The sequence below is a fragment of the Ambystoma mexicanum genome, chromosome 5q, assembly GCF_040938575.1.
Source record: "Ambystoma mexicanum isolate Mex_15411 chromosome 5q, UKY_AmexF1_1, whole genome shotgun sequence".
In the NCBI taxonomy this organism is placed as follows: domain Eukaryota; kingdom Metazoa; phylum Chordata; class Amphibia; order Caudata; family Ambystomatidae; genus Ambystoma; species Ambystoma mexicanum.
Window position 1 is genome coordinate 1,299,304,959 of NC_090933.1, and position 20,290 is coordinate 1,299,325,248.

Sequence of the window (20,290 nt, forward strand, 5' to 3'; positions counted from 1 at the left end):
CATTCTCGATCTACGACGACTCAACAAGTACCTCAAGACCCAGAAATTCAGGATGGTCACGTTGCAGCACGTGCTTGGAAACTGGAGGAGGGAGACTTTGTCGTCGTTGGATCTATAGAACGCGTGCTTCCACATCCCCATTCACGAAAAACGTTGCAAGTTCCTGCGCTTTGTCGTACAAGGGAAGCACTGAAGTCGGCGCCCGGATTCTTTATGAAGTGCCTGGCTCCGATGGCGGCCTTTCTGCGACTACAGGGAATTCATGTATTCCCATACCTCGACGACTGGTTCATCCGGGCCAAGTCAAGGGACATTGCCGTCCATCACACAGAGAGGACTGTCCGGCTGCTGACGGATATGGGGTTCTCAGATAACTATGCAAAGTCCTGCTTGACTCCATCACAGGACAAGCTGTTCCTGAAGTCCAGGCTCAACGCGGTATCCTGCCTGGAGCCTCCATCGGAGGAGAGGATAGCGGCCATTTTGGGCAAGGTGAAACGGCTGTTAGCACTGAAAATCGCCACGGTGAGGACCATCATGTCGCAGCTCGACATGTCGTCATGTATCTATCTGATCTGGCTCTGCAGGTTGAGGATGAGTGATAAGGTGGTGGGGCGTGCACTCCAACTTCGCTGGGGGACGGATGTCTAGAGCTCGCCGTACCAGGAGACGGTCACGACTGTTGATTACTCCTTCAGCCAGGGAGTTGCGCTCTTGCCACGAGTGGGAGCTTCGGTAGGATCAAGTGGACAACCTCTTCCTCAAGTGGGGCAGTCCCCAGATCGATCTGTTTGCGACAGCGACGAACACCAGGTGCCGGAGGTTCGCCTGCAGGTTTCCCCAGACAGGGAGCATGGGGGCGGCATTCTTCTTCCCTTGGGAAGGCCTGTCCCTGTACGCGTTCCCTCTGTTGCCACTACTACTTAGAGTCATCCGACAACTCAGACGGTGCCGGTGCAGGATGATCTTTGTCGCGCCAGCCTGGCAGAGGCAGATCTGGTACCCGGTCCTTCTCAGCATGTCAGCGTCCCCTCCAGTCAAGCTACCTTTGGTCGCGGATCTTCTCGCCAGAGGAGGAACAATCCTGCACCACGACCCAGGATCGCTGAACCTGAAGGCCTGGCTCCCGCAGAATTAGAATTTGGTGGTTACGAGATGCTGGCGGACTGGTCATACTGCCACTTTACGTGGTACCAAATATGAAGATTGCTGCCAGAGGAGGGGCTTAGGGAGAGGGCAGTCATTGGTTGGGGGCAGTATGACCCAGTGATTGGTTGTTAGGAGAAAGACAGTTCAGAAGTGAAACTGAAACTGAGTTTTTCTTTACCGAGGATTCCCAGCATGACGACTGGGTATGAGCATGTGAATCCATGTCAGACCCATGCTGGAGAACAACAGTTACAGGTAAGTAACTTGTTCCTTACCTAACTCAGATTTAAGGACTGTTAAAATAAACTGATAAGACTTGATGCATTTATACTTTATTTCCTTTCTTCTTCTTTCAGTTGTATAACTTCGTCCTGGACCAGAGTGAGTACATCAAGGTTCGTCAGCGCGATATATCCCGCATCCTGACTCCAGACATACAGCGCTCAATGAATCAGGCATACACAGGTGGGATTATGTACTGAACGTGCAGTATTCTTGCTTTGGACGCTTACAGTTCTACAGCAAAATAAGAGTTAATGGCTGGAAAGTTTAGAATTAATCTCAACTAAAGTGCTTGGTCACCTCTCTTCTGCACGATACCGCAAGCATCCCCAAACATGTTTCAGCCTCGTTGGACCTCATTAGTGAGGAGTAACTTGCGGCTCTGGGCCCAGCAGGCACGCGCCCCACGTCTGGGCATACCCGCCCCACTCAGGGTGACTACAGCAAAACAAACGTGGTCATGGCTGGAAGGTTTCGAATTAATCTTCACCTCTGGCATTTCTCTGGGCATCCCTCAAGACCTTCGTTTTTCGCCTGCCAAGCCATTACCAAAGGGGAAAGACCATATGCAAATCGGGCTCCATTCCACACCAAAAGTCAGTCCAGCTCAAACTGCTTGGTCGCATATTTTCTGCATGAGACCACAAGCATCCCCATTTGAGGTGGGAAGAAGACTGATTTGCATATGGTTTTTCCTCTTTTGTAATGGCTTTGTAGACAAAGAACAATAGTCTGGATGATTTATTCTCAGTCTTCCAGCCATCAGTGTGGCTCTTTTTTCGTTGTTTTTGCTATAGTCACCTGGGCCTGGAGACCCAATCTACTCCTCACTAATGAGGCTGAAACATTTGGGGATGTGTGAGAAACCTGAAGGTGTCTCACCTAGTAGTTCCCGGGGATATGTCATCCAGGTGGCCAGGACATGTCCATCCCTTTTGGATCCAGTTCCTGGGGGTGGACTAGTGCGGGATGATCACCTGGGTGGGGTGGTCCTCTGGAGTGGAAATGGGACACTGACGGGTGAGACGCAGTATCCCCCTTCTTATAACACCTTTTCCCCATCCTACCCCGTAGGATACTCAAATACTCTACCTCCCCACAAACACTTTCGCACACCACGAAAGACGACGGACAAACACCAGAACTGTGTACCTGACATGTCCCAAAACAAGGGTCAGGCAATTGACCATAATGACACACACCTTACAGCCCTTTCCCTACCCCACAAGGATAAAAGCTGGAGCACAAGACGAGCAAGGCAGACCGCACAACGGGAGAGCTAACTCAGCACAGCAGTTCAAGCGGTGGAGAAAGAGGGCGCAAATCGAGAGTGTGACGGGGAGAAAAGCAACCTTGCCCTTTCCGAGCCAGGTCTGTGAAACCTCCACGGAAGGAATCGTAAGACCGCGCACAATAGCCAGCGTGTGTTGCAGCAGATGTCAAGGGTACACAGGGCCCTCCTCCGCTGATAACCAAGCCGCGGAGAGATGCTTGACACTGTGGTACCGGCCTTGACTCCAGAGACAAGAAAAGCCAAGCAGTTCATCACAGCAGGTGAGTCGAGGGGAGAGCCAATAAGAAACGAACTGTGTTGAACAAAAGTAGCAAACTGCTAATTGAAGAAAGTACAAAGAACTGTTAATACGAGAGAGGAAAACCAGCAACAGCGGAGTCAGGCACCACGTGGGTGCTCACTCGGGAAACTCTGGGCGATTGCCCTAATGTTGAAACTACTGTTACCAGAAAGCCTTGGGAAAGGCGAGAAAGGGGTCAAAGTGGTCATGCAGGGGACTATTAAAATCCTCTGTACAGTCGAAAGTCTTTGACCGACAGATAATTGTGAAGCTAAGGGAAGTGAATCTTGCAATTTCAACAGCAAGAACTTTTCAAGGAATTGTGTGATAGACAAAGTTGACAAGAGTGAACCCGGCAGAGGGATGTCCACAGTGAACCGTTTAAAAAGACATTTAGATTTTGTGAATGCCAAACGAGAAAGCATGTGAAGGAGAGCCGTAGAGAACCCGACAGAGGGAGGCCGCTATTCGAGAAGGGTCTGAGCCCGGAAGAGGGAGATCCAGGGGTGAGAAGCAATCATCCTAACGACACATGAATGTCAAGGTTAAAAGTGTGTGAATACAGCCATTGTGAACCTGACGGAGGGAGGCTGATATTCAAGAGGGGTCTAAGCCCGGAAGAGGGGGACCCAGGGGTGAAGAATCATCACCCCAAGTAAAAAGAAGAAAATCACTTTTATGATTTTGAAATCATCAGGCCCTCGGGAGCCTGAAAGTTACAACCAAAGGTCCTGCTAGTGTCAAGAACCTGTTCCGGGCTCAGATCCATAAAAGGGAGATCCCGGGGCGAAAGATATCACCCATCGTGTAAGCGGCAAGGAACTTTTGTTTATTATTTTGGAATAAGTCAAGTCCTCGGAGGCAGGAGACTTCTTTGTAGAAAAGAGACTTAAACACTGAATGCCCTGATAGCTGAGAGCGGTACTGTTGGCTTGTGCTGTGTTAAGATGGATTTCTGAACTGGTGGGCAGAGGTACAGAAGGCCAGCCTAGTTTCTTCGAACAGGGTAACCTTCTGGACAAGCCAGACCGATCAAGGTAGCATTGGCGGCATTCAAGACTAGGTCTCAGAAGGAGTGAGGGTGACTGAAGGACCTCCATGAGCATACAGAGTAAAGACACTTACAAATCACTCCTAGGCAGGTGTGTATATATATATTAAAAATACAAATACATTTATTCAAGGCCTTTGAGTTTCAACACACAGTAATTATCAACAGTAATACTTTTAAACTATTACGATGCTACTACAATACATATATATGAGACTAAGTGGCCGAAAGTGTTAAACGCACAGAATGTGTCAACAACCTACACGGGAAAGAAGCAAGTGTGATGCTGGAAATGCATTGGAGGGACAGTCCCTCCCTGTCCTTGTCCTGTAGTCCATTTCCTCCTTAGGGGCTCTTCCAAAACGACTAGCATGGCCTTGAGAGAGTTATTAAATCTGTCAACCAGACCATTGGTCTGGGGATGGTAAGAAGTGGAGAACTTGTAGGTTAACCTGAACTCTTTCCACGTTGTTTTCTTGTAACTGGACATGAAGTTGGATCCTCTTTCAGAGACAACCTCCTTAGGTAATCCAACACGAGTGAAAATGCCCAGGAGGGCCCTGTGAACCACCTTGGCTGTAATAGCCCGAAGGGGTATAGCCTCAGGGTACCGGGTGGCATGATCAACCAAGACCAGGATGAACCGATGTCCAGCTGAAGTGGGAGGGTCAAGGGGACAGACCATGTTGATGCCCACCCTCTCAAACGGTGTGCCAACCACTGGCAATGGTTGCAGTGGGCAATGACACTGCCTCCAGTCTTGCCAGACAACTGACAAGTTGGGCAGGTCCTGCAGTGGGACTCCACTTCTACTCCCATCCGTGGCCAGTAGAAATAGGCAGAGAGCCTCTGCTTAGTCTTCTTGGTACCAAGATGACCAGCCAAGGGCACCTCATGCGCCAACTGCAGCAGGAAAGGCCTGTAAAGCTGGGGTACCACCAACCTCTTGAGGGCACCAGACTCAGGCTTAGTGGGCTCACTAACAAGGAGCTCACCCTCCCAATAGATCCAGAATGTCCTAGGCACTTCTCCTTGTGCCTAGGACTGGGCCTGTTTTCTCAGACCCTCGAGAGAGTGGCACTCTCTCTGACCCTTACAGAAGTCCGCCCGGGAGGGTCCCCCTTCAGCTAATTTATTTATTCACATTTGTTGAGCGCACAGCAGCCTGTGGGCATCGTGACGCTTGTTACAGTGGTTCTCCAGCATGGGGTCTGGCATGGATTCACATGCTCATGAATATTCCCCGTCGTCAGGCCGAGAATCCTCGGCATAGAAAAAATCAGAATCAGTTTCGTTTCTGATCTGTCTTTCTCAGTAGTAACCAATCACCGGTCTCTGGGTCATACTGCCCCCAGCCAATGACTGCCCTCTCCCTAAGCCCCGCCCCTGGCAGCCATCCTCAGATTTTTACCACACGTTTAAGTGTTGGGAGTCCTCGTGCTGTAGCTCTCGAGCCTTTGCTGCGTTTTCACGCTTTTTTCAGGAGATTTTCTCATTTTTTCGGTTAAATAGAGCCTCAAGCTCCACCGTTTCTACATCCGATCAACGGGGATCCGTTTTGGAGTTTCTACGCCCCTCAAGGGTGAAGATTTCGTCGAGTTACGCTTTTGGAGGATTCCAGAAGTTCCAAGGCCTACCCGGACATGGCCCAGGAGAAAGGGAGCTCGACGCCCGGAAAGCTGTTCAGGACCTGCCCTGGATGCCAGCTTCAGAACGTTTTCAAGGAGGACAAGCATTCGTTATGCCTCTACTGTCTCCATGAGGACAACACCCACAAGGAAAAGGACTGCGCATTTTGTGGGAACATGTCGGAGCTGACCATGAAGGATCGCCACCTCCGTCTCGCCAACTGGCTGGAAGGTAAGAGTCCGCCAGGCGAGAAGAAGAAAAAGAAGTCTGAGCGGGCTTCTAAGTCCTGTGAGGGTGCCCCGGCGACGGGGGCCCAACAAAAGGCTAAGCACCGCGAGCACCGGGAGCGCCGAACGGTCGGGCTCTTTGGCTGCCAGGCAGGGCGCATCCTCCCCGGCGCCATCAACCACGAGCCAATGCTCTGGCTCGGGTAAGAGGAAGTCCGAGAACCTGGCGAAGCTTCTGGAGAGGCCCCGGTCGATCTCGAAGATTCCGGCAGAGGGGGAGCGAGGCTCGGACCCTCCCCCCAAGGTGAAGGCCCCAGTCGTACAGAAGGTGACATTGGCCTTAATTCACCCTGCTAAGACCTGGATTGAGGATGTCGCCATGGCCCTGGCTCAGCCTGTGGAGGCTACACCAGTGGAGGCGCCCTCAGGTACCAGAGTCTCCCTGCCACCGCGGAGGGAGTCGTCTTTCAGGCCAATCGAGAAGACCCCCACGAAGTACTCGTTGGGAAGGATGGGGGAGGGGCTGGTGACCCTCGTGGATACGGACACGACCTCTGAAGAGGAGCTCATCCAAGTCGTGGAGGAGGCCCAGCCCATCGGGAAGGACCCCTTCGAGGGCGACGACGAGGGCGACGGCGTTGCAGATGAGGCTCCTCAAGAGCCCTCGCTCCCGTCGTTTCCGGTGCCGCAGGACACCTCGGCGCCCATTTTGTCAGCCATCCAGTCCTTATGCTCGGAGATGAGGACTAGGTTGCCCCTTCCCCCGACGGAGATACCTGAGCCAGACCCGACGGGGGAACCGGAGCCAGGACCTTCGAAGAGCACAACACTTAAGAGGAGGAGGACACATCCTAGGCCCCCTCTCCCGCCTCTGCGGCCTTCTCTGCCTTCCCCCCCGTCCACTACCCATGGGGATGATACAGGCATGGACACGACTACGACGGGTACGGATGAGGACGGAGGCGACGACGGAACGTGTCCCCCGTCGCCCCCCCTGCCCGGGCGTCCTCGCCCGACGTGATTGGATCCTTCCATGCTATGATTTCCAGGGCATCCGAGCTCTTCCAGCTCTGCCCGAAGAAAAGAAGAAGGAAGGGTTCCTTTATCAACGGTGCGAGGCTAAAAGGAAGACGGTCCTCGCCGCACCGCTTCTTGATGACATTTGGGATGAGGGGCTCGCCCTCCTCAAGAACCCTGCCACGGCTCCTGCGAAGAGGGACCGGTACGAGAAGAAGTACCCGGTCCCCGATGCTGCCCCCTTGTGCCTTAGGGCGCAACCTACCCGGATTCGGTCGTTTCGGCGGCAGCCAAGAAGAAAGCGGGGGGGCATCGGCCTAGACTTCAACCTCCCCGCCGGACGGCGAGGGTAGGAAGCTGGATGCGATCGGACGACATGTCATCTCATCTGCAGCGACGACCATCAAGGCGGCCAACGCCCTGGCCATCGTAGCCCGCAACGACAGGGGGTTGTGGTTCAAGATCGCCCCTCTGTTGGACTTCCTTCCGGACGCCAAGAGGGCTGAGGCCCTGGAAATCTTACAGGAAGGTGAGATTGCCTCGGATCACGCCATTACGGTGGCTACGGACATCGCCGACACCGCTTTCCGTCAGTTGGGCAACAGCGTTTGCTTGAGACGACGAGGATGGCTCAAGGCGACGGATTTCCGCCAGGACGTACAGACCAAGGTTTTCGACATGCCCTTCGATGGGAAAAACCTTTTTGGCAAGGCGGTTGATGAGTCCCTTCAGGCGATCAAGACGGACACGGAGACGGCCCGTGCACTGGGTGTGCTCCAACAGCGACGGCCGTCCTTTCGGAGCTCCGGAGGCAGACAGGGTGCCTCCAAGGGAGCCGGCAGCAGCTCCTCTATGTACCGTCAAGTGGCAAGATCTTTGTCGCAGGAGTCTACAGGGGACGCGGCAAGTCAGGTGGATCCCGCCATCGTCGCCAAAGTGGTCAAGAAGGCAAAGCGGCCTCCAAGCAAGATTGAACCGACCGTCGGGTCGGGCCCTCGCCGAAGCACCCCGGTGGGAGGCCGTCTGACGAAGTTCGTCAGCATGTGGGAGTCCATCTCCACCGACCGTTGGGTGCTGGATGCCCTGGCCCTGGGGCACACCCTCGAGTTCCAGAAGAGGTGCCCCCGCATTCTTCCCCAGGCCAGGAAGGAAAATCACGTCCCTCAACTGCTGTTGGAAGTAAGGGCGATGTTCAGGAAACGTGCCATCGAGCTCATCCCAAAGAGGCTTCGGGGCTCCGGAGTTTACTCAAGATACTTCCTCGTAAAGAAGACGACAGGAGGATGGCGTCCCATCCTGGACCTGCGACGACTGAACAAATACATGAAGGCACAGAAGTTCCGGATGGTCACCCTCAAGCGTGCTGGGACAGCTGGAGGAGGGCGATTTCCTGTCGTCGTTGGACTTGGAGGATGCACACTTCCACATCCCTATTCTAAAGAGACACTGAAAGTTCCTCAGGTTCGTGGTCAAAGGGCGGCACTACCAGTTCAAGGCCCTCCCGTTCGGATTAAAATCGGCACCCTGGGTGTTCACCAAGTGCCTAGCACCGGTGGCGGCGTGGCTGCGCCTTCAGGGGATCCACGTCTACCCCTACCTGGACAACTGGCTCATACGGGCAAGGACAAGGGAGCTCGCCGTGGAACACACTGCGAAGACCGTCTTGCTGCTCACGGACCTGGGGTTCTGCATCAACTTTCCAAAATCCCACCTGGTCCCGTCGCAAGTCGCCCTGTTTCTGGGAGCACAGCTCGACACAGTGGCGCGGCGGGCCTCACCGTCGGAGGAAAGGTTAAGGACCATCCTAGGAAAGGTGCAACCTCTGCTGGCCACGGACGTGGCCAGAGTGAGGTCTATCAAGTGGCTCCTCGGAATGATGTCCTCCTGCATTTATCTGGTGCGCCACTGCAGACTTCAGATGCGGCCCTTGCAAGAATTCCTCGACACCCACTGGATCCAGACGACAGGCAGCTTCGAGGACAGGATCCCGCTCGACGAAGCGTTCCTTCGGGCTATACGATCGTGGGGTGTCCGCTCTCATCTGACGGCGGGAATAGGTTTCCTAGCCCCAGCCCACCAGGTGACGGTGACGACGGTTGCCTCCCTGGAAGGTTGAGGAGCGCACACCGGGAGTCTCCACGCGAGAGGCCTTTGGCTCCCGGAGGACAAGACTCTCCACATCAACATCTTGGAGCTCTGTGTAGTGTTCTGGGCCCTCAGGTCCTTCCTTCCATCCCTCAAGGGCAAGGTGGTGAGGATCTTCACCGACAACACCACCACAATGTTTTACATTCGGAAGCAGGGCGGAACCAGATCCCCTGCCCTATCCAAGGAAGCCCAGGATCTGTGGCATTGGGCCGTCGCCCAAGGGATGTTTCTGGTACCTCTGGTCAACCAGCTCAAGAGGTCCCGGTGCAGGATGATCCTCATTGCACTGGCGTGGCCGAGGCAGATCTGGTTCCCGGACCTTCTGGACTTGTCAGCGTCCACACCAGTCAGGCTGCTGGCGGACGCGGATCTTCTTCAGAGAAGGAGGCGCCATTCTCCACCACGACCCACAGTCGCTGAACTTGCAGGCCTGGCTCCTGCAGCACTAGAGTTTGGAGGGTACGATATCCTGGCTGATTGCAGAGAGGTTCTTGCAAAGGCCAGGGCGTCCTCAACTCTCAAGTGTTACGGTCATAAATGGAAGAGGTTCTCTGTCTGGTGCCGTGCACAGAAGATTAACCCTCTGAGAAGTACGGCCCCTCAAGTGGTGCCGTACCTGCTGTCGCTCACGCCTCCATCAAAATACATCTGGCTGCCATCTCCCGATATACCAGGACGACGGGATGGGCGTCCTTGTGGTCTCATCGCCTGGTGAAGGAGTTTATGAAGGGACTATTCCGATCATTCCCGCCGGTGAAGGCTCCTGCCCCGGCGTGGGAGCTTAATGTGGTGCTGACCAGGCTCATGGGGGGCCCCATTCAAGCCTATGCATTCAGCGCCTTTGAAGTTCCTGTCATGGAAGACAGCGTTCCTCGTGGCCATCACCTCTGCACGACGAGTGGGAGAGATTCAGGCCCTATCTTGCAAGCCTCCATACTTGACTTTTCATGAAACGAGGGTGGTGCTGAGGACGCACCCCTCCTTCATGCCCAAGGTGCCGTCGGACTTCCACCTCAATGAGCCCTTGGTGTTACCAGTTTTCTTTCCGTCGCCTCCGATGCCGGCCGAGAGGACTTTGCACTCGCTGGATGTAGCTAGAGCGCTGAAGTTGTACGTTGGCCGCACGAAGGGTTTTCGGAAGACGTCACAACGGTTTGTGAACTTTGGGTCTGTGAATCAAGGGAAGGCTCTCTCAAAGACTTCCATTTCCAGATGGTTCTCCAGCTGCATCATGCATTGTCACCGGTTGGTAAACCGACCGCTGCCCGGCCGTCCGAGAGCCCATTCGACCAGAGCAATCGCTACTACCGCGGCGTTCCTGTCTGGTGTGCCCCTGCTGGACATCTGCAGGGCTGCTACGTGGAGGTCGGCGCACACCTTCACAAGATTTTACTGCGTCGATCGGGACTCCAGGGAGGAGTCCAGGGTCGGCCAAGCAGTGCTGCGCAACCTGTTCGCCTGAAGGTGAGCCTGGTGAGGAGGTAAGAGATGCTTAATGCTGAGTTGTTGTATTGCTTAATGTTGAGCCTGTTGTCACCTCCCGTGGTTGTGCATGTGATACTGCTATGTATTCTTTAATTCATGAGCATGTGAATCCATGCCAGACCCCATGCTGGAGAAGGAACAAGTTACTTACCTGTAACTGTTGTTCTCCAGCATGGGTCTGGCATGGATTCACATGCGAACCCTCCCACCTACCCCTCTGCGGCTCTTCACTTGGTCATACTGCCACTTGGCGTGCTACCAAATCTGAGGACTGCTGCCAGGGGTGGGGCTTAGGGAGAGGGCAGTCATTGGCTGGGGGCAGTATGACCCAGAGATCAGCGATTGGTTACTATTAAGAAAGACAGATCAGAAACGAAACTGATACTGATTTTTTCTTTACCGAGGATTCCCAGCCTGACGATGGGGAATATTCATGAGCATGTGAATCCATGCCAGACCCATGCTGGAGAACAACAGTTACAGGTAAGTAACTTGTTCCTTTTCCCACTCTTAGGCATTTTTGCTATGTGTGTCCTAGGCTATTTTTGTGTTTAATGCTCATGGGATTTTCTCAACCCCATAGGAACCATCTTTATGCACATGTGTTACACTGCATCCTCAGTGCAGTGACACAGGGGCGTCGTAACGACCCCCAAACACAGACTCCATACACTGGGACTGACTACTGTCTCCCAGGGCCTGTAAAGTCCCCATTGACTTTACTAGTCAATTTTTTATGAACTAAACCAGTGCAACCCATCTTACTATGGAGCTACTGGAAAGCGTTAATAGTTTTTCCCCGATGTTCATTTTAGAGAATGTACCCTACAGTACCTCTCTAAAAAGTTTCTTGCTGGTGGCAGTGGTTACTACCAAAAATATTCGACCGTGAATATTTCTTTATAAGATTTTCCCATTGTTCGAGGCTACCACTTTTTCTGACAGCCTCTAACATACTGCCGGTGCATATTAATATTAACTTTGCTCCGGTGGGTTTTATTTGCCAGAACTTTGATATAACTTCTTTTTCGTGTCTTTCTCTACAATACTAACCCAGGTCGGGGATCCTTTGTTCGTCCTTTTGGCGGGCTTCTGCCAAGAAGACCTCCTTTCGGCGCCACTTTGTCTGGGGTGAGTCCTTTGTGTGGGAGGGGGAGTAGGACATCTGGACAGGGTTGCCTCAGCAACTCATGTTGCACTCTGTCCTGATAGGCTGGAGAGTCTCCCGCCAAGATCACCACTCCACTGTGTGGGTGACAGCTAGGCTGTATGAATGGGTCTCTTTCTGCATAAAAGCAGGGTCCTGAGGACTGGAAGGGCAAGGCGTCGCCGCTGGAACTACGGAACCGAAGAGGAGAGAAGCCAAAGACACCTGCAACGACTACCACCACCGGTGAAGGCCTGCTGCAGCTTCTCACCACTTTTCTCCACACGACGAGAGGAGATCTTCACCTGCAAGAGCCTTCTTCCCTTGAGCTGGTGGGGCCAACCAGTTCGCACATCGCCTTCCGGAACCTGCTGTGGTCGAATAGCCAGTGCCCCGCACTTGGAGACCAGATAGCCACGCAGCTATCGACCCAGACCGCGATTAAAAGGAGCGTACCTTTTAAACTTCGTTTGGCAACACCGCGGTTGGTTTCTTCCCTGAGTAGTGCAGTACCTTGAACCTTCCTCCACAACGAGAGCCTCTCTTCCTCTTCTGGATCCCCCGAACTGCAGGGACAACCGCCACCGCAGGAGCCACTTCTTCATTTTCAAGGTACATTGTTCCGCCAGGCCGCCCTTTCTTCGCGGTAGTGCTAAAGGAGCTTTAAATCCTTTACCTACCTGTTGGGTTGGCCGCCCCCCTCTCTTAACATTGTCTGTTCGCTTTCTGCATCCACCTTTTCAACATCGTTAACCAAAGACTTGACTGCAGCTACAAGAACATTTTGCTCCTGGGCCCTTGCCCTGTACCACTACATCTGGCACAGGCCTACTGACTCTGGCTAAATTTGTTAAACCTGCCTTCTCGAGATTCCCAATTCGAACTGTGTGGTGCAACCCTTTCTTGTAACTAACCTTTCGAGGGGATTCTGTCCTCCGACGTATTCCAGATCTATGACAGGTAATGTCCACAGCTGTGCTGCTTCAGAAAATCTTTGGCGTCTGCGTCCTGCGTCAATACGCCGTCCCCGAGGACCTCCTCCCACGGCCGACGTCACCCGATGTGATAAGTAGGACGCACGACGCCCATAGCCTCAGTTCCGTTTTTTTCCGCGAATGTGTTCGCTTCGTGAATCTCGGTACGCCTCGACTCGTTGGAGTTACTGTTTTCTTTCTCGGTTTGTTGAGCCTGTTCGGTTTGTTTGTGGCGATGTCTTTCTCATCTTCGACCCCGCGTCCGGGCTTCAAGAACTGCAGGGACTGTGGGTCCAAGATGTCGGTCACGGACTCGCACGACGCCTGCCTCTAGTGCCTCGGGAGGCCCACGATACGGACGACTGTGTCGACTGCCAGCCACTCACTGCGAAGGCCTTGCGTGAACGCAAGAAGAAACTGTCGGTAGGTCGGGTGTCTAAGCCCCGGAAGTCGAAGTCTGCGGGGCTTTTGGCCGATGACTGGAGGGGTGACTGTCCGCGTCGTCGTCGGAAGTCTGGTGGGTCTCCTTCCAGGAGTCGGTATCGCCACTCCTCCACCTCTTCTAGGCATTCCAGGAAGTGCCAGCATAGGTCGCCTTCCCCGTCCTCTTCCGAGGACTCCGCCCGTCGGCGGGTCGCTTATCCCTCCATGCAAGCGACACCGGAGGAATGGGCTTCCTTCGGGAAGCAGATGCTAGCGATTCTGGAATCGCAGGGCACCGGTCCGTCTGCGCCTCCGAGTGGGGTCGGTCGGCACCGGTCGAGAGACACCGCCCGTACGCCTTCGGGCTCGGGTGGTCGGCACAGCTCGCGGGAGGGGTCCCGCTCGGACAAGGGTAGCCGTTCTCGCCCTGCCCGTTCCAGGTCCCGGTCCTCGATGCGCTCGAGACCGCATGATCCTGTGCCGTCTTCGAAGAAGACGTCGACGCCTGTGGCGCTGAGGTCGTTGACGATTACTCTCGAGGTTCCGTCTTCGAGAGGGTCGTCAGCGCCCAGGCTGTCGAGAGACACGCTCGGAGCTCCGGCTTCGAGGACTGTGTCGACACCGCCGATGCTGGAGGCGTTGCAGCTGACGTCGACGCCGGTTTGCTCGACGTCGACACCTTCTCTGCTGGCGCCGACTCGCTCGGCGCCCTCGACGCCTTTCGAGGCGGTGGTGTCGGAGGGGCCCCGTGGCACAGGGTTTGCCCCTAAAAAGGCTATGGCTAAAGTCCGGCACTGCTTTGGTCCGCAGAGGTCTTCCTCTCCCCGTCTGGAGTACATTTCAGAGGGTGATGAAGGCTCTGATGGCGGTCTGGTTCTCCAGCATGAGGTCTGGCATGGATTCACATGCTCATGAATATTCCCCGTCGTCAGGCCGGGAATCCTCGGTATAGAAAAAATCAGTATCGGTTTCGTTTCTGATCTGTCTTTCTCAGCAGTAACCAATCACTGGTCTCTGGGTCATACTGCCCCCAGCCAATGACTGCCCTCTCCATAAGCACCTCCCCTGGCAGCCACCCTCAGATTTTTACCGCACGTTCAAGTGTTGGGAGTCCTCGTGCTTAGCTCTCGAGCTTTTGCTGCGTTTTCGCGCTTTTTTCAGGAGATTTTCTAATTTTTTGGTTAAAAGAGCCTCAAGCTCCACCGTTTCTACTTCCGATCAACGGGGATACGTTTCGGAGTTTTCTACGCCCCTCAAGGGTGAAGATTTTGTCGAGTTACGCTTTTGGAGGATTTCAGAAGTTCCGAGGGCTACCCCGGACATGGCCCAGGAGAAAGGGAGCTCGACGCCCGGGAAGCTATTCAGGACCTGCCCTGGATGCCAGCTTCAGAACGTTTTCAAGGCGGACGAGCATTCGTTATGCCTCTGTCTCCATGAGGACAAGACGCACAAGGAAAAGGACTGCGCGTTTTGTGGAAACATGTCGGAGCGGACCATGAAGGATCGCCACCTCCGTCTCGCCCACTGGCTGGAAGGTAAGAGCCCGCCAGGCGAGAAGAAGAAGAAGTCAGAGCGGTCTTCTAAGTCCTGTGAGGGTGCTCCGGCGACGGGGGCCCAACAAAACGCTAAGCACCGCGAGTCCGCGGGCACCGGGAGCGCCGAACGGTCAGGCTCCTTGGCTGCCAGGCAGGGCGCACCCTCCCCGGTGCCATCGACCACGAGCCAACGCTCTGGCTCGGGTAAGAGGAAGTCCGAGAACCCGGCGAAGCTTCTGGAGAGGCCCCGGTCGATCTCGAAGACTCTGGCAGAGGGGGAGCGAGGCTCTGACCCTCCCCCGAAGGTGAAGGCGCCAGGCATACAGAAGGTGACGTTGGCCGTGATTCATCCTGCTAGGACCTCGATTGAGGATGTCGCCGCGGCCCTGGCTCAGCCTGTGGAGGCTACACCAGTGGAGGCGCCCTCAGGTACCAGAGTCTCCCTGCCACCGCGGAGGGAGTCGTCTTTCAGGCCCATCGAGAAGACCCCCACAAAGTCCTCGTTGGAGGGGAGGGGGAGGGGGTGGGGGCCGTCGTGGATACGGACACTACCTCTGAAGAGGAGCTCATCCAAGTTGTGGAGGAGACCCACCCCATCGGGAGGGATCCCGACGAGGGCGACGACGAGGGCGATCGTGACGCAGGTGAGGCTCCTCAAGAGCCCTCACGCCCGTCGTTTCCGGCGCCGCAGGACACCTCGGCGCCCATTTTGTCAGCCATCCAGTCCTTATGCTCGGAGATAAGGACTAGGTTGCCCCTTCCCCCGACGGAGGAACCTGAGCCAGACCCGACGGAGGATCCGGAGCCAGGACCTTCGGGGAGCCCACCGCCTAAGAGGAGGAGGACGCATCCTAGGCCTCCTCTCCCGCCTCTGCGGCCTTCTCTGCCTTCCCCCCGGTCCACTACCCACGGGGATGATACAGGCATGGACACGACTACGACGGGTACGGATGACGACGGAGGCGTCGACGGGACGTGCCCCCCGTCGCCCCCTGCCCGGGCGTCCCCGCCCAACGAGATTGGATCCTTCCATGCAATGATATCCAGGGCATCCAAGCTCTTCCAGCTCTGCCCCGAGGAAAAGGAGGGGTTCCTTTACCAGCGGCGCAAGGCTAAAAGGAAGACGGTCCTCGCTGTACTGCTTCTTGATGACATCTGGCATGAGGGGCTCGCCCTCCTCAAGAACCCTGCCACGGCTCCTGCGAAGAGGGACCGGTACGAGAAGAAGTACCGGGTCCCCGACGCTGCCCCCTTGTGCCTTAGGGCGCAACCTACACCGGACTAAGTCGTTTCGGCGGCGGCCAAGAAGAAAGCTGGGGGGGCATCGGCCTCGACTTCAACCTCTCCTCTGGACGGCGATGGTAGGAAACTGGATGCGATGGGACGACAGGTCATCTCATCTGCAGCGACGACCATCAAGGCGGCTAGCGCCCTGGCCATCGTAGCCCGCTACTACAGGGAGTTGTGGTTCAAGATTGCCCCTCTGTTGGACTTCCTCCCGGATGCCAAGAGGGCTGAGGCCCTGGAAATCTTGCAGGAAGGTGAGATTGCCTCAGGCCACGCCATTTCGGTGGCTACGGACATCGCCGACACCGGTTTCCGTCAGTTGGGCAACAGCGTTTGCCTGAGATGACGAGGATGGCTCAGGGCGACGGATTTCCGCCAGGACGTTCAGACCAAGGTTTTGGACATGCCCTTCGATCGGAACAACCTTTTTGGCAAGGCGGTTGATGAATCCCTTCAGGCGATCAAGACAGACACGGAGACGGCCCGTGCACTAGGTGTGCAACGACGACGGCCGCCCTTTCGGCGTTCCGGAGGCAGACAGGGTGCCTCCAAGGGAGCCGGCAGCAGCTCCTCTACTTACCGTCAAGCGGCAAGGTCTTCGTCGCAGGAGGCCTACAGGGGACGCGGCAAGGCAGGTGGATCCCGCCATCGTCGCCAAGGTGGTCAAGGAGGCAAAGCGGCCTCCAAGCAAGATTGAACCGTCCGTCGGGTCGGGCCCCCGCCGAAGCACCCTGGTGGGAGGCCGGCTGACGAAGTTCGTCAGCGTGTGGGAGTCCATCTCCACCGACCGTTAGGTGCTGGACTCCCTGGCCCTGGGGCACGCCCTCGAGTTCCAGAAGAGGTGCCCCCGCATTCCTCCCGAAGCCAGGAAGGAAAATCACGCCCCTCGACTGCTGTTGGAAGTACGGGCGATGCGCAGGAAAGGTGCCATCGAGCTCGTCCCGAAGAGGCTTCGGGGCTCCGGAGTTTACTCAAGATACTTCCTCGTGAGGAAGAAGACAGGAGGATGGCGTCCCATCCTGGACTTACGACGACTAAACAAATACATCAAGGCACAGAAGTTCCGGATGGTCACCCTCCAGCACGTGCTGGGACAGCTGGAGGAGGGCGATTTCCTGTCGTCGTTGGACTTGGAGGATGCTTACTTCCACATCCCTATTCTAAGGAGGCACTGAAAGTTCCTCAGGTTCGTGGTCAAAGGGCGGCACTACCAGTTCAAGGCCCTCCCTTTCAGATTAAAATCGGCGCCCAGGGTGTTCACCAAATGCCTAGCACCGGTGGCGGCGCAGCTGCGCTTGCAGGGGATCCACGTCTACCCCTACCTGGACGACTGGCTCATACGGGCAAGGACAAGGGAGCTTGCCGTGGAACACACTGCAAAGTCCGTCCAGCTGCTCACGGACCTGGGGTTCTCCATCAACTTTCCAAAATCCCATCTGGTCCCGTCGCAAGTCGCCCTGTTTCTGGGAGCACAGCTCGACACAGTGGCGCGGCGGGCCTCATCGTCGGAGGAAAGGATAAGGACCATTCTAGGAAAGGTGCAACGTCTACTGGCCACGGACGTGGCCAGAGTGAGGTCTATCAAGTCCCTCCTTGGAATGATGTCCTCCTGCATTTATCTGGTGCCCCATTGCAGACTTCGGATGCGGCCCTTGCAAGAATTCCTCGACGCCCACTGGATCCAGACGACGGGCAGCTTCGAGGACAGGATCTTGCTCGACGAAACGTTCCGTCAGGCGATTCGATGGTGGGGTGTCCGCGCTCATCTGACAGCGGGAACAGGCTTCCTAGCCCCGGCCCACCAGGTGACGGTGACGACGGATGCCTCCCTGGAAGGTTGGGGAGCGCACACCGGGGGCCTCCACGCAAGAGGCCTTTGGTGCTCGGAGGAGAAGACTCTCCACATCAACATCTTTGAGCTACGCGCCGTGTTCTGGGCCCTCGGGTCCTTCCTTCCGTCCCTCAAGGGCAAGGTGGTGAGGATCTTCACCGACAACACCACCACGATGTTTTACATTCGGAAGCAGGGCGGAACCAGATCCCCTGCCCTGTCCAAGGAAGCCCAGGATCTGTGGCATTTGACCATCGCACAAGGGATGTTTCTGGTACCCTTTCATCTGACAGGGTTAAAAAACACCATCGCCGACTCACTCAGCAGGGAGCTGCGCTCGTGCCACGAGTGGGAACTGCGCCAGGATCAAGTGGACCGACTCTTCCGACGATGGGGCGAACCCCATATCGATCTCTTCGCGGCGGCGGTGGCGAACTCCAAGTGCCGGAGGTTCGCCAGCAGGTTTTCCCAACCGAGGAGCATGGGCGATGCTTTCTCGATCCCCTGGGACGGCCTGTTCCTTTGTGCATTCCCGCCGTTGCGACTCCGGCTCGTCAACCCGCTCAAGAGGTCCCGGTGCAGGATGATCCTCGTCGCACCGGCGTGGCCGAGGCAAATCTGGTTCCCGGACCTTCTGGACTTGTCAGCGTCCACACCAGTCAAGCTACCGACGGACGCGGATCTTCTCTCCAGAGAATGAGGCGCCATTCTTCATCACGAACCAGTCGCTGAACTTGCAGGCCTGGCTCCTGCAGCACTAGAGTTTGGAGGATACAACATCCCGGCCGACTGCAGAGAGGTTCTTGCAAAGGCCAGGGCATCCTCAACTCTCAAGTGCTACGGACACAAATGGAAGAGGTTCACTGTCTGGTGCCGAGCACAGAAGATTAACCCTCTGCGGATTACAGCCCCTCAAGTATTGCCATACCTACTGTCTTTGGCCAAGGCTGGCCTATCTCACGCTTCCATCAAGGTACATCTGGCTGCCGTCTCACGTTACACCAGAACTACAGGACGGGCGTCCTTGTGGTCTCATCGTCTGGTGAAGGAATTTATGAAAGGACTGTTCCGATCATTCCCGCCGGTGAAGGCCCCTGCCCCGGCGTGGGAGCTCAACGTGGTACTAACTAGGCTCATGGGGGCCCCATTCGAGCCTATGCATTCAGTGCCGTTGAAGTTTCTGTCGTGGAAGACAGCATTCCTCGTGGCCATCACCTCTGCACGTCGAGTGGGAGAGATCAAGGCCCTGTCTTGCAAACCTCCATACTTGACCTTTCACAACACTATGGTGGTGCTGAGGACGCACCCCTCCTTCATGCCCAAGGTGCCGTCGGACTTCCACCTCAACGAGCCCTTGGTGTTGCCAGTTGTCTCGGGTTACCGAGTACTTGGGTTGGTCGGCTCCCCAGGGGGAGTTCGTTCAGGATGATCTCACGGATATCCTTGATCTCGGTCCACCGACTGACCCGGTTTTGCCTTTTCATATGGCTTTGCAGAGAAGGGTGGCGGCGGCTTGGACTGCTCCGGAGATTCTCCCGGCAGTGGGCAAGTCTTTGTCGCGAAAATACCGTCCAGCCAGTAGCGACCCCTACTACTTGTCTAGGCACCCCACCCCGGAGAGTTTGGTGGTGCAGGCGGCTACGGCCCCGGCAAAGCAGGCGTCGTATCCTACCATCCCTCCGGATAGGGACGACAAACGTTTTGACGGCTTGGCGAAGAAAGTGTTTTATTCTGGGGGTATGGCGCTTCAGACGGCCAACTCCATATGTGCCTTGTCTCGTTTCACACACACTCTGTGGAACTGTGTTGCATTAGCGGCTGATCATATTCCCGAAGGGGACGAACGGGATGGTTTCCTTGCTATGGTTCAGGATGGCAAGGATGCCATGTGTGAGTCCGTTCAGTCGGGTTTGGACTTGGCGGATTGTGTCAGCCGGTCCATGGCGGCGAGCACCGCAATGCGCAGGTTTGCGTGGTTGAGGAAGTCTGGGTTCGCTCCTGATGTGCAGTCCCGGCTCCTCAACATGCCCTTTGACGGTGAACACCTTTTTGGCAGCATGGCTGACGAGAGCCTTGAGAGGTTGCAGACCTCCAAAGCTGCAGCGAAGTCGTTGGGCGCTGCAGTTCGCCAACCTCCGCCTTTTCGTCCAAGGGGACAGCAATGGAGGGGAGGTTCCTTTTGCTATTACTCGTCCTTCAGTAAAGCGAGAGGAGCTGGCAGTCAAAGAGGCCATCGTAAGAGTGCCAGAGGTGGAAACAAAGGTACTCGAGGTGCCAAGGCCGCTTGGGCAGTTGCCTCTTTGCCCTCAGGCAATGCCGCAGCCGCTACCACTCAGTCATGAGGCCAGTTCCCATGGTTCGCCGGTTGGGGGAAGGCTGGCGCAGCATCTTGTAGAGTGGCAAGCCATTACTTCGGATGTGTGGGTTCTGGAGATCATAACCCACGGCTACTGTCTTCCTTTTCGGCAGAGGCCTCACGACAATCCACCCGGGAACCTCTCTTTGAAGTGTCTGGATCCGCTCCTTCCGCA